Genomic DNA, 14,223 nt, shown 5'->3' with positions numbered 1-14,223 from the left:
AAAGCAGTAGAAGATGACCCAAGTCCTTGGGCCCCTGCACCCACGTGGGAGACCTGGAAGAAGCTCCTGGCTCCTGGCTCTGGCCTGGCCCAGCCCCTGCTGTTGTGGCTATTTGGAAAGTGAACCAGTGGATGAAGGATTATCTCTCTCTTTCAAATAAATAAATATATCTTTACAAATATGCATTTCCATGAACTTTTTGAAAATATCTAGTATGGATTTCAATTTTTTCACACAATCTTAATTTTCAATTCCATTTTCCACAAACTTTATGAAGTACCCTCATACTTTTCCAGGAATTTATTAATTTTGCTTATGTTTTCAAATATACTGACACACAGTTGTTCAGAATACCTTTTTAAATAAATCTCTATCATTCTGCGATTACATCCATTGTTTGTTGCTAATGTAAGTTGGTTGTGTCTTTTCTCTTTAGAGCCAGCTTGGTAATGGGTTGACTTTGTTCTTCTCAATTCTCTCTGCCATGGGGTTCCCCTCTAATTTCTGCTCATCCTTTTGTCCTTCCACTTTCTCCAGCTTCCTCTGCCGCTCCTTTCACGGGTGTTTGAGCTTGTTCTGCAGCTCTATAAATGTGCCTTCGCTGCTGCTGTCCCCCGCCATGTTCTCTCAGCTGCTCAGGCCCCAAACTCAGGACTTGTCCTTGTTTCTTCCTTCTCTATATCCTACATCCACTCCATTCTGTTCGATTCTGAAAATCTGTCTTGAATCCCACAGGTTGTGGGAGCTCCACTCCTTTCGCCACCATCACCTGTCTGTCTCCCAGATGCTTGCCAGGGCCTTCTGACTGGGTCTCTTGCTCCTAGCTGTGTTCCATCATAACTGGTCCTCCGCTTTGCACCTGAAACATAGATGTGATGATGTCATATCCTGCCTCAAACTCCTCCAAGGGCTTCTCTTGTTAGAATAAGCTTCCAGTTCTCATGGCAGCCCCAGCTGCATCTCCAGCTACGTTGGCCTCCTTGTTAATCCCCACCACGTCAGGCATAGTCTCTCTTCAGGGCCTTGGAACTTGCCTGGAATGTCCTCTCTCCAGACATCCGTATGGGGAAATCAAATGAGGGCGCAAGCCAGTGGATATCAACAGCACCCCCTTCACCCTTGCTTGACCCACCCCAAAGCCCTATCACCTTGACTCTTCCCCACAAGAATGTTGGTTCCCTGTCAGGATCATTACTTGTAGATCCGGAGCCTGGAACAGTGCCTGACGCATAGCATGTATTTTATAAAATGATGGAGGGCGCGAGTGTGGCAAATCAGAATCATAAAGTTCATTGTTAAGAGTAAAACTAGCACACGCAGTATCAGGGTAAGGCTGCCTTAACACTCCTGTCCTGAACACCCCGTTGACTAAAACTTTTCTCACATTCTTAAATATTTTCCCGAAACAGAATCGCAGGATCTCCGTTCTCAAATCACGTATTCCAGGCAGAGCTAAGCGCTGCTTCCTTCGCGCTCCCACTGCCCTTTATCCACAATGACAGGTCCCACGCAGTCTCAGCGCACACCCTCTCCCCATGCCAGAGTTCTGCAAAGGCCAGGGCTGTGTGACTTGTCAGTGTATTCGCCCTTAAAGTGAAATAATGCATCGGGGAGACCCTCTTAAACCAACGTCCCTCAGCTGGAACACCGTCAGGCCCCAAGACAATTTTGCTGCTTCTACTGAAGGTGGTGGTATTGAGCAAATGCCTGTGCCGTAAAACGCGTGTTGCAGCGTACACGACGCGTTTGCGGACAGAAGATCAAGTGCCCCACAGAGCTGTGCAAACAGGCGTCCGGAGCCTAGGCCTTCACTTGCCCCGGCATCCACAAGGGCCCATTAATCCTTAGCATTCAAATTCCGCCCACTAAACCAACCCCTCCGCACCCAAGTCTCTTCTTTTCCCCAAGTGACGGCCGACCGCAGCCAATCCGCCGCTGGACTGAGGTCCGCCCCCTTTTCCCGGGCCGAAACGGACAGGAACTCCCGCCAATTGTGGGCGTCGCCCCCAGGGTCCCGCCTCGGCCCGGACGCCGCAGCCAATGACGGGCGGGATCGCGGCAGCGCCGGGGGCGGGGCGCAGGCGCGCAGGTGCAACAGCGCGCAGGCAGGCCGGGAGGGCGGGGCGCGACGTCGTCCGTGCGGGGTCCCGGCGTCGGTGGCGCGCGCGCTCCCTCCTCTCGGAGAGAGGGCTGTGGTAAAAGCCGTCCGGAAAATGGCTGCCGCCGCCGCCGCCGCGCCGAGCGGAGGAGGAGGAGGAGGCGAGGAGGAGAGACTGTGAGTGGGACCGCCGCGGCCACGGGCGGGGACCCTTGCCGGGGGGCGGGGGACAGGGGCGGGACGTGGCGCGGGAGGGGCCCGTGGGGTCGGACGACACGGCTGGAGGATGGCGTTCCTCCTGTCTACCCTCCCCCTCCCGCCGCCGCCGCCGGTAGCGGCTCTCCCCTCAGCCAGTCACCCGTGTTCGCGGGTGACCGTCCTCGGCGCGGTCTTCTCGGGGCCATCTTCCCCTGGCGCACCCTTCTTCCCACCCTCTGCGCGCATCCCGGGCCCCGCGGGCGCTGCTGTCGCCGGGGCTTCGCCTGTCGGGGCTGCGCGCGCTCCTGCCCTTCTTGGGGCTTTGGGCCGCGGCGCCGTCGCGCGCCCGCGGCCCCGGCCTCTCCCTGGATCGCGCTCTCCCCTCTCCCTCCCTCGCGCGCCCCCACTCCCGTTACTCGGCCCCCCCACTGGCGCGCGTGCGCAGTTCACCTCCCGTCGGGAGAGTGCGCCACAAGGGCTCCTGCGCTCTCACCCCCCATCTCCGGGCTTTGCCTCCCCCTCCTTCTCGCCCATTCCATGACTTTTTACCCCCGTTGCAAGCGACGCGGTCCACTAGCTCCCTACCATCCAGCAGGAACGAGTAGGTGGGGGTTATTGTCCACCCACAAAATGGACTAGACATTGTGTTCCCGGGTCCCATAACTCATCATAAAGAGATGGCTATAGTTCCCACCAAGAACTGTGCGTCCTGCAGCACTTGGGGCTCCTCGGTGGGAAAGTGCCCTCGGGTGCTCAGAGGTTCTTTAGGGGTGCCGTGGCCCCGGAATATGAGCGCCCTCTCCCATCCTCCCCCCCCCCCCTTCGCCGGCGATCTTCCAGTTACATAAGTGGAGTGGGACATAGTATGTAACGGGCTCTCTTCACCCTGGAGCGTTCAGGATCGCCGGTACCAGATGGAGCACGTTCATCGCATCGCTGTGGCTCCTGTCGATTGTCTCGGAAAGTTTATTCTCGTTTTAATTATGTCACTGAATCACCCACACTGAAACTCAGGTGATTTTTCCGTGGCAGTGGCAATGCTTCTGTAGTCGTGCACTGAAGACTTAAGGTCATCGTGAAGACTCTAAGAAGATTGCTGTCACGGACGAGACCCTTTCTGGCGCTGCGGAGTGGGGGCCCCCGAGGGGGGAAGCTCGCCGCGGAATGCCTCTGTGGGGGTTGCTGCTTTTGTGAGTGTGCTCGGGTGTGGGTTGGTCACAGCACAAATGGGCTCCACCACAAAATTGATATTCCTGACTCATGGTCAGGCCAGTGTGTGCTTCTGGTTATTTTTCCAGGAACAGGAATGGGCTCTGCGGAGCCATTCGCACGTGTCTCTGCTGTTTGGGGTCAGCACCCCAGAGTGCGAGATGATAGACTTCGATTCAGAGGGTGGTTAGTGATCGTGGAACCAAACCGATTGGGGTGTGGTGCTGAGTGGCTTACAAGTTGTAGGACAGTCACAACTTCTGGACATTTTGTTACACTGTAACATATTCAGGCCTTGGTGGTAAGATTACACTAATAGACAGCACTCTCCTGGAGAATTTTGAGTTCCATGGCTAGAAACTTCTGGATCTCAGCGATTCCGGTTAGTGACAGGATTCATCTGACCTTTTGGGTTATTTGAAATATGCTGGGTCCCTATGGAAAGACAGGGTCTAGATCTTTTAGGTCTTTTTGGAATCTCCACCAGAGATGTAGGGAAATGGGCTTATTTGTGGACTTTTCAGGATTCTACGTCAGAGCCCAGCCAGGAAGCCTGGAAGACACTTCCTTTTATTTTCTTACCCGGATATGTCAGGACTTTCAAGAGCACAATCAATCGAGTAGAAGTACACTTGATTAAAATAAGTTTTCATAGATGTGTGGCGTGTCAGCTAGGCGGCCGATCGGGGGGGGGGGGTACAGTCAGATGCACACGCAGACGCACAAGCCTCGCTTGGCCATGTTTCTAAGATTTGTCCATCTCAGCCTGAGACAGAAGTCGAGGTCCCTGCTTTGTTTTTTGTAGTTGGTACTGTGTTTGCTCCTCGGGTGCCCCTCTAGTTAGCTGTTTGTCATGATCCCTGGCAGGCGGCTGCTAGAATATAGCTTCTCTGCAAAGTGTCTGGTGACATCTGAAGTCAGTGTTTCCTGACAGCGTGAGGAAACCATCTGCAGCTTTCCTGCTTACTTAGTACTGGCCCATCGCACCTCTGTTTTCTGTTGCTAAAAATGTGCCGGGAATGCTCTAAACCTGGGGCACTGGGTCTCTCTGGCACCTGCTAAGACAGCCCCGTACAGCCAGCCTCCTCTGACTTGTGTGCACTGCCGCATGTACTTGAGGGTTCTGATGCAGTTATGCCTTCTGTGTCTCTATGTGTGTAATTTGCAGCCGGAGTCCTTCCCGGGCTTGTCCTGCTCCTGCTGGCCTGTGTGGGGCCTAATGGAGTGTAGCAGATAGGCAGGCTGTGGAGTGTGAAAGGCAGTCTGGCTAAACGAGTCCTACGTGATGTTGCCCCCACCCCAGCATTCCTTCCCCCACGTGGTAATGGAACAAGAAGTTCATTTCTTTAGGCCTAGAATAAGGAACAGTAGCGACGACGTTGTGGGTTTCCTACTCAATCCCTTTCCGTGGCAGATGTGCGTGCTCAGAACTGTTTGCGTGATACGTGATGTGTCCTGGAACCCCTGGTCTTTTATAAAGGTGAATCTCAGTGGGAATCTTGAACTGGCTAAGAGCAATTTGTTGCCATGTTGCCCGAGTTATCTCTGAAAAAGGGAATCACAGAGAATGTCTGGCCTTTGTGGTAATGAGGGTTTTAAGTGCACAGGGGCAAAGCGCAGTCTTAAGACCGGCGAGTTCCAGGGAGCGTGGCAGGACACCTGCGTGTTTGCACTGCCCTCTGCTGTGGGGACGTCCGTGCGGAGCCGTCTTCCGTGGCTGGCAGGTGGTCTTTTCTTGGGGAGAGCACTGCTGTGACTCTAGCAGAATCTTGCCCTCAGTGCCTCCGTACAAGCCCTTCCATCATTTTGGGAGGACCAGTGTAGATAGATCCCTCTCCTTGGGTTTGCTTCTACAAAAGTTGTGCTGCTTCTTTATCGCTTGTCTTCTGTCTTTGTCTGCGAGCAGCCTTTTTGCTAGCGGAAGCTTGATTTGCATGCCACTGTTGAAACTTGGTTCTACCGCTTTGGTGGTAGCTATGAGTGTAGGACAAGTGACTGGGAACAGGAACTTGGGGGTGGCCAGGGCATCAGCGCTCACATATTGCTCACATATCGGAGGGAAAGGTGTTATCATGCTGTGAGAAAATAAAGCCTTAGCCTTTAGAACTTGTTCAAGGCACACTTGCCTGGGGCTGCTGGCGTCCTAGTGGGCAGCTGTTCTGCAGCGACTGCAGCCGTCTGGACTCCCAGTGCCTGTGAGGGTGCCGTTCTCAGGGCTGGGGATGTTCCATACCAGCCAAGTTCACAATTTTTGTGGGAAGGCAATCCAAAGATAAGAGGGTTTTTTGGGCAAAAAAAAGTTTACATCCATGCAGAGTTTTCCCATAATATGTTTTTCCCATGAACTTTCTGAGGACCCTTCATGTGCGTAGATTTCAGAGTTTTCTGTACCGAAATAAATGGATTCTGTAATTCCATTTTTTTCTACAAGCTTTTTGAAGCCCCTTTGTATGTAGACAGACTTTCTTGGGTTTTCACCTAACTGCTCTCATTCTCTGGCTTTTTTTTTTTTTTCATGAAATCTTGAGATAATTAAAGCGCTTCAACTTTCAGAGCTGAAAGAAACTTTAGTGCAGCTCCCTCCGTTACATGTAGAAAAAAAAGCGTTGTTTAGAAGTTAGTGACTTTTCTAGGACCTCCCAGCCAAGATATTGGTTTGATTTTTATTATATGGTTAACCGAATACTATTGTTAACTTGACTTCTGGGATTTCAAGGCATTCTTTTTTTAAAAAGATTTATTTATTTATTTGAGAGTCGGAGTTACCCAGAGAGAGAGAGAGAGAGAGAGAAGTCTTCCATTTGATGGTTCACTCTCCAATTGGCCGCAATGACCGGAGCTGCGCCAATCCAAAGCCAGGAACCAGGAGCTTCCTCCGAGTCTACCACTTGGGTGCAGGGGCCCAAGGCCTTGGGCCATCTTCCACTGCTTTCCCAGGCCACAGCAGAGAGCTGGATCGGAAGTGGAGCAGCCGGGTTTCGAACCGGCGTCTATCTGGGATGCCAGTGCTTCAGGCCAGGGCATTAACCTGCTGTGCCACAACGCCAGCCCCTCAAAGCATTCTATGACTTAACTACTCATTTAAGGGAATTATGAGGCCTCATTGCAGCTCAAAAGATAATTCTCAATCCATCCAGGTAGCTATAGATGAACTGTAAAAGACTTGGTTGGTGTTTGGTGCATGAGTAATTGTGTGAATAGTCTTAAAGATTTATTTATTTGAAAGGCAGAGTTAGAGAGAAGGAGAGACAGAGATCTTCCATCCACTGGATCACTCCTCAGATGCCAGCAACAGCCAGAGCTGGGCCAGGCCGAAGCCAGAAGCCAGGAACTCCATCTGGATTTCCCACATGGGTGATAGAGACCCAAGTACTTGGGCCATCTTCTCTGCCTTTCCAGGTGCATAGGCAGGGAACAGGATCAAAAGTGGAGCAGCCGAGACTCAAACTGGTGCTCTGATCTGGGCTGCCGACATTGCAGGTGGTTGCTAAGCTGTGTCACAACGCCCGCTGCCTGAATAGTCCAAGTTAAATGCTCTAAGCTTTTGTTTCTAGTCTAAATGTCTACATGCCACTCTGGCCAGCAAGCTATCAGAGATTAGTTAATATGGGGCAGATTAGGCTTTTAACAAGGAAATGATGGTAATCTTAATGACAGGTACTTTTTGGACATGTGTTCCAAAGAAGAACGAAAACTGTCAAACTAATAACACTGATGAACGGGGACGTTCACTGATCTGAGAGCTTGGCCGTGATCACTCTGAAATGGACTTGCACGTTTGAGACGATGGCCTTGGCTCTCGCAGGTGCTTGCTTCCGCTGTGCTGCTGTTTCTCTGTCAGGGTGAACGCCCCGTTCAGTGACGTCCCAGCGGCTCGCTGGAATCCAGCTGCTTGAAATAGAAAGGAGACTGTGCCTCTGGATTTCAGGAGCTCTTTGGGGATGGTATTTTGGCGTTGCATGTACTCTCGAACATGTATTCTCTTCCCAAGTATTTCTGTATGACATGGGGGAAGAAATACTTGCCAGAAATCACCGCTCATGGAATGCTTTGTAGTGTCAGGGTGTCCCCTAGAGGTGACAAGACCTGTGATAGTGTCGATTCTAACAAGCATGAATCTTTCCTTTATTTTAATACTGCGTGTTATGTGCCAGTAATTTGCAGTTTACCCTTTGTTTCTAGCTAGGTAAGCCGGGAACTAGCATAGTATTTTGCCTTTGTGTTTGTCTTCAAGATGTCCTAAATAGCCCTGGGAAAAAGGTCGTGCAGCTCAATGGGGGCTTTCAACTTACGATTTTCTTTGTTTTAGGCTCCATAAAAATACAGACTCACCAGTTCCTGCTTTGATGTGACATGTGACTCCCCAGAATACACCTTGCTTCTGTAGACCAGCTCCAACAGGATTCCATGGTAGCTGGGATGTTAGGGCTCAGGTAAGTAACCTTCCTTTTTTTTTTTTTAGTATATGTCCTGGTTTGGCCATCTGTTTTTAAAAAAAAAAAAAGGAACAAAAAAGATTAATATCACTCTTGGACAGTATAAACCTACCCCAAAGACTAAAGATCTAACTGTGCCAAACTGTGCCATATAATAAAAAAAAGTCACTTCCCTGAGCCCTGAAAGGTCAGTGTGGGCAGGACTACTCGGTAGCCACAGCGTGATCTGGGGGTGGGCGTCAGATGAGAGCTGGAACTGGTGACCTGCAGCTTCAGTTCGCCTTGAGGCAGGTCAGCCGAGCTGAGCCGGGAGCACCGCTGCTGCTCTTGCCCAGTGGTCTTCAGCATGATGCCTTTTTTTTCCCCCGCTTGGGTTGTGGGATACGGGAACTGGTGTCTGGTGCCCTAGAAGGACAGCCTCCCGAGAGCTGTCACAACAGCAGAGCTCATGGCCGAGGGTGTGTGTTTGCCACGCTCTGCCCATGGGAATGGAGAGAACACCCAGATGCACGTCCGGGCTCTGGGACTCTGGAGCAGGATGAGTGCTTTTTGAAAGGCTGGGGACCCGAGTCATTCTAGGTCTGGCATTCAGACGCTGTCAGCTGCACTTTGGACTACTCTGGCACCATTGTGTGGACTTCGGTGTTGTGCAAATGAACGGATCCTCAGTTTCTCAGCTGTCAGGCTCTACATCGCAAGCTTTCCTTTTGTGATCAGTGCTCGCTCCACGGTTGATGTTTGACAGCTGGATTTCACCGAGTGGTGAAGCAGAATGTTCCGTTTGAATTTTGCCTTGTCTTTTCCTGTGAAAACAGTTGGTGTTCACATTTCCTGCCGTTGTGATTCCAGCCGAGGCCCCCGAGTTAGCACTTCGTCGTTCTCCCCAGTGATTCTGACTGAATCTGTCAGAGACACATCCAGAGCGCTTTTGGAGGTTATGTCGGGGGCAAAGTTTGAGTAGTAGAGAATAGGAGGTGTGGAAGCAAATGGCGAGCGTCACGCTGCCTCCAAGTCCCAAATTCGGTTCTGCCTCTGACTCTGTGATTCGGATTGTCATTCCCCTTGACCGCTGTGGGGTGTGCTCTGGGCCTGGCTGACAGGATGTCCTTTGTGCTCTGCAGATTTATTCTAGTGGGAGTTGTATGGCTAGTGCTTTGTGCATTGTCTTGGAAATTGTGTGGACTAAATGTAATATAGGCAGTGAATGGTTTTTTTTTTTTCTGGTGGATGTTAGGCCTGGGGGATAGTTTGTGTTTTTAATGGTCTTTTTCTCAGATTATCAATGGGTTTTATGAAACAGGCAGTAGTGACACAATACGGTTTTTCTTAAGAAATGTAGAAAGGAAAAGCTTTTTCTAAAAAAAAAATCTTTATTATTATTTATGAATGGACACACATAGCCATTTGAGCTTAAAGGAACTTCGAAGGGAACTCTCAAAGGAAACTGGTCTTTAGCAGATAAATGCTTAATATTTTATTATTTTTCTTGTACTTTTTTTAAAGTTATGAAAATATATGCTTTTGTTGAAAAATCAACCACTTTAAAAACTTATCCAGTAAAAAAACGAAAGCTCCCCCTTACTCTAGATTCCTCCAGATCTTCTAATTTGTACTTTTTCTTTTTCTGGCACGCAGGATGATATTATACATATTTTGCATCTATTTATCTTATATGTTTATCTCTGCCTCATTTCTTTTATTTTTAAAAGATTTATTTTATTTATTTGAAAGAGTTACAGAGAGAGGTAGAGACAGAAGAGAGGAGGTCTTCTGTCTGCTGGTTCCCTCGCCAGATGGCCCCAATCTCCAGAGTTGAGCTGCGCCGATCTGAAGCCAGGAGCCAGGAGCCAGGAGCTTCTTCCTGGTCTCCCACATGGGTGCAGGGGCCCAAGGACCTGGGCCATCCTCCACTGCTTTCCCAGGCCATAGCAGAGAGCTGGACTGGAAGTGGAGCAGCCAGGACTCGAACTGGCGCCCATGTGGGATGCCAGAGCTGCAGGCTGGGGTTTTAACCCACTGTGCCACAGTGCCAGCCCCCTCATTTTTTTTTTTAAGATTTATTTATTTATTTGAAAGAGAGAGAGAGAGAGAGAGATCTTCCATCTACTGGGTCGGAATTGGCTGCAATGGCCAGACCTGAGCCAATCCAAAGCCAAGAACCAGGAGCCTCTTCCAGGACTCCCACATGGATGCAGGGGCCCAAGGACTTGGACCATCTTCTGCTACTTTCTCAGGCCATAGCAGAGAGCTGGATCAGAATTGGAGCAGCCGGGATTTGAATCGGCACCCATATGGGATGCCGGCACTGCAGGCAGCGGCTTTACCTGCTACGCCACAGCCCCGGCTCCCTCATTTATTTTTAATAGCAGTGTAGTCTGGTAGTGACTTTACATCATGAATTTTATCATCTCTCAGTTAGTTTTCCCAGAGGTTTGCTATGAAAAATACTGAGGGATTGAACTCCCTTATGTGATGAAAACATGCTTTTTCCTGAATGGCTCTCTAGACTTGGAGTCACTGGTGGATGCCACCACATCACCTTCCCAAATGGCTATCCCAGTTCTTGCCACAGTCTGAGAAAATGCTGTTTTCCCATACCCTCCCAGAATTGGATATTCATCTTTTTTTTTCTCTAAGTAAATTTATAAGTAAATTTGTTTCACTTGCATTTATTTATTTATTTGGAAGACAGGAATTTACCATCTGCTGGTTAACACTCCAACAGCCAGAGCTGTGCCAGGCCAAAGTCAGGAGCCTGGAATTCAGTCCAGGTCTCTCGTGTGAGTAGCAAGGACCCAAATTTTTGAGCCATCACCTGCTGCCTCCCAGGGCGTGCATTAGCAAGAAGCTGGAATGAAGAGCAAGGCTGGCACTTGAACCTAGGCACTCCCATGTGGGATGTGGGTGTTCTGGGCCATGGCGTCACCGGTGCCCTGAGCACCTGCCCCATCTCATCTTTGACGCTCTTTGGAGTAATCATCGGCGTTTGTGAATTGTCTGTTCATATTCTTTTTTTTTTAAAGATTTATTTATTTATTTTAAAGTCAGAGTTACCTAGAGAGAGAAGGAGAGGTAGAGAGAGGTCTTCCATCTGCCAGTTCACTCCCCAATTGGCCGCAGTGACTCGAGCTGTGCCTATCTGAAGCCAAGAGCTTCCTCCAGGTCTCCCATGTGGGTGCAGGGGCCCAAGGACTTGGGCCATCTTCCACTGCTCTCCCAGGCCATAGCAGAGAGCTGGACTGGAAGTGGAGCAGCCGGGACCCAAACCAGTGCCCATATGGGAGGTCGGCACTGCAGGCGGCGGCTTTTCTCACTACAGCACAGCCCCAGCCCCAGGATTCTGCTTGTTTTGATACATGAAATTTCTGTTATGATTTCTTTTTTTTTGCTTTTGTACTTAGTCCTTTCCTACTCTTAAGACCAGATCAATAGTCACCTATATTTTCTTTCTTCCTAAAAAATTGATGATATCCTTTATACATACATGCATCTGTAATTTATACAAAAGAATCTTAGGTAAGTTGTATTATTTTTTCTGTCTTTTTTTAATTGGAGATACTGTTCTGTTCTCTTACTAATTTTAGCTTTTTCTAATACATAAAAATTGGACATATTTATGGGGTAATATGTGATGTCTTGATACATGTTTACATTGTGCAATTTCACTTCAGGGGAAATGTAACTATTTTCTCATACATTTATTGTCTTGATGAAAACATTGAAAGCCTTCTCTTCTAGCTTTAAATATAGATAGATAGATAGATAGATAGATAGATAGATAGATAGATAGATAGATAGATTCACATACAATAAATTATCTCCACCTCCCCCCCATAGTCTCTGGTTAGCAACATTCTACTCAGAACTCCTAGGATTTTTTTTTAAGCTTTATTTATTTATTTGAAAGTCAGATTTACATGGCGAGAGAAAGAGAGACAGAGAGAGAGGTCTTCCATCCACTGGTTCACTCCCCGATTGGCCTCAATGACTGGAGCTGCGCTGATCCGAAGCCAAGAGCCAGGAGCTTCTTCCAGGTCTCCCATGCAGGTGCAGGGGCCCAGGACTTGGGCCATCTTCTACTGCTTTCCCAGGCCATAATAGAGAGCTGCATCGGAAATGGAGCAGCCGGGACTCAAATCGGCGCCCATGTGGGATGCCGGCACTGCAGGTGGCGGCTTTACTCCCTATGCCACAGCGCTAGCCCCTCCTAGTGTTTTTTTTTTAAGTACCTGTTTACCTGTTTTCGTATTCAGCTTCAGGATGGGAAGAGGTCTAGAGCCCACTTAGCTAGTTGTGTCAGCCATTTGGTGACCCAGTCATCCTTTATCAATGCTGACTTCTCCAGGTGCACAAAGTCTCTCTTAAATTTAAAATCTCTTATTTTATCTACTAAGTTGTTTTTTTTTCTTTCTGAAGTTTTTCTTTGTGAGGCTTGATAACAGACCTGTCAGCTCACAATTGTTCACTCAGCCAACAAATACTTGAGTACCTTCTTTGAGCCAGGAGCAGTGCTGAGCCCTGGAAGGTGTGCCTTCTTGAGTAGGGCAGGACTACACAGCTCACCCTGAAAGATGAAAGAAAATGGCACACCTTCACAAAAGCAGGTTTTTGATGGACTGGGAACAACCCAGAGAGGTCCATGTCTGTACGTGTGTGTCCTGGATTCCGGCATGTAAGTTAAAGATTCAGGGTAGACTGTGACATATAAGCGTAGTTTGTTTTCCAACTCACGTAATTGCAGGCTGATTTTTGTCTTGAATTAGAATGGTAGCTTTTTTCCTGTTGAAGCACTTCTGTATTCAGCCAGCTTAGTTGTGATGGAATAAAAGTTGTATAGTGTAAAAATGGTAATTTTCTGTGATGATTTTGAAGCTTTTTCTGTAATTGCTGATAAAAATAAAGACAGGCCTTTGGTGACTGTATTCTTAGGGATGTAAATTTTGCAACTTTTCTCATTTAAAACTAATAAATACCCACATTACTGAGATTGAATTTGGGTTTGAATTGAAAATACAGATTTTTAATTTTTAATTTACTTTTTATTTATTTTACAGGCAGAGACAGAAACAGACAGGTCTTCCATCTGTGGGTTCCCTCCCCAAATGCCCACGACAGCTGAGGCTGGGCCAGACGCAGCCAGGAGCCTGGAACTCAGTCTGGCTCTCCCATGTGGGTGGCAGGGACCCGAGTGCTTGAGGCATTTCCCACTGCTTCCCGGAACCTGTACTGGCACAAGTCGAAATGGAGAGGAGAGCCGGCACTTGCACCCAGGCACTCCGCCATGTTATCAAGACATTTGTGCCATTGTGCCAAATGCCTGTGCCTGAAAATATTTTTTTACTAAAAGGAAAAAGGATATAATAGGAACCAGTGTTGTGGCCTAGCACGTTAAGCTGCCACTTGTGATTCTGCACCCCATATCGGAATGCTGGTTTGACTGCTGGCTCCTTAGCTTCCAGTCCAGCTTCCCGCTAATGTACCTGAGAAAACAGCTGAAGATGACCCAAGTTAGTGGCTCCCTGCCGTCCTTGTGGGAGACCTGGATGGAGTTCCTGGCTCCTGGCCTTCACCTGGCCTAGCCCTGGCTATTGGAGCCATTTAGGGGGTAAACCAGTGCATTGGAGATACCTGTATCTACCTCTCTGTTGCTCTGCTTTTCAAATAAGTAATTCTTAAAAATCAGTTCATAAAGAGCCATATCATTCTTTAGCGGATATATCATAACTTATTTAGCCAGTTTTCTATTGATGATATTTGTTTCTATTTTTAAAAATTTTATTAATGCTGTTGTGAATAGTCTTATCGATACCCTGTCCTCATAGGGAAGTTTATCTGTAGGGGAAATTCCTGGAGATGGAACTTAGAAGGTCAAAGGATATATGAGACTGCCAAATCAAGGATGGTTTGCTAATTGCAGAGTTTTTAAAAATTAATTTATTTATTTTGAAAGAGTCACAGAGAGCCATCCACTGGTTCACTTCCCATGTGGCTGCAACGGCCAGGGCTGAGCCAGGCTGGAGCCAGGAGCCAGGAGCTTCATCTGGGTCTTGTACGTCAGTGGCAAGGGCCCAAGGACTTGCTTTTCCCAGGCCATCAGCAGGGAGCTGGGTCAGAAGTGGAGCAGCCAGGATACGAACCAGTGACCATATGGGATGCCAGCATCACAGGTGGTGGCTTTACCTGCTGTGGCACGACATTGACCCCTGTAATTGCAAATTTTAAAGAAAAAACTACGTAATAGTAGATAATCGCATGAGCTTGTGACTGTAGTACTATTTGTAG

The 14,223-nt window shown here is 48.5% G+C and overlaps 1 long non-coding RNA gene across 1 annotated transcript; it reads right to left on the bottom strand.

Moving 5' to 3' along the window:
• Positions 1-268: 268 nt before the first annotated feature.
• Positions 269-2,010, bottom strand: LOC149119770 (uncharacterized). The gene is made up of 2 exons (XR_016227670.1): positions 1,886-2,010; positions 269-859 (listed from the first exon to the last, which is right to left on the bottom strand). It is a non-coding gene; the product is annotated as an uncharacterized LOC149119770 (long non-coding RNA).
• Between the last annotated feature and the right edge of the window lie 12,213 nt (positions 2,011-14,223).

Source organism: Oryctolagus cuniculus, chromosome X, assembly GCF_051225735.1.
Source record: "Oryctolagus cuniculus isolate XC-2025 breed Fujian yellow rabbit chromosome X, ASM5122573v1, whole genome shotgun sequence".
NCBI classification, from domain to species: domain Eukaryota; kingdom Metazoa; phylum Chordata; class Mammalia; order Lagomorpha; family Leporidae; genus Oryctolagus; species Oryctolagus cuniculus.
This window is presented reverse-complemented; position numbering and strand designations above follow the sequence as displayed.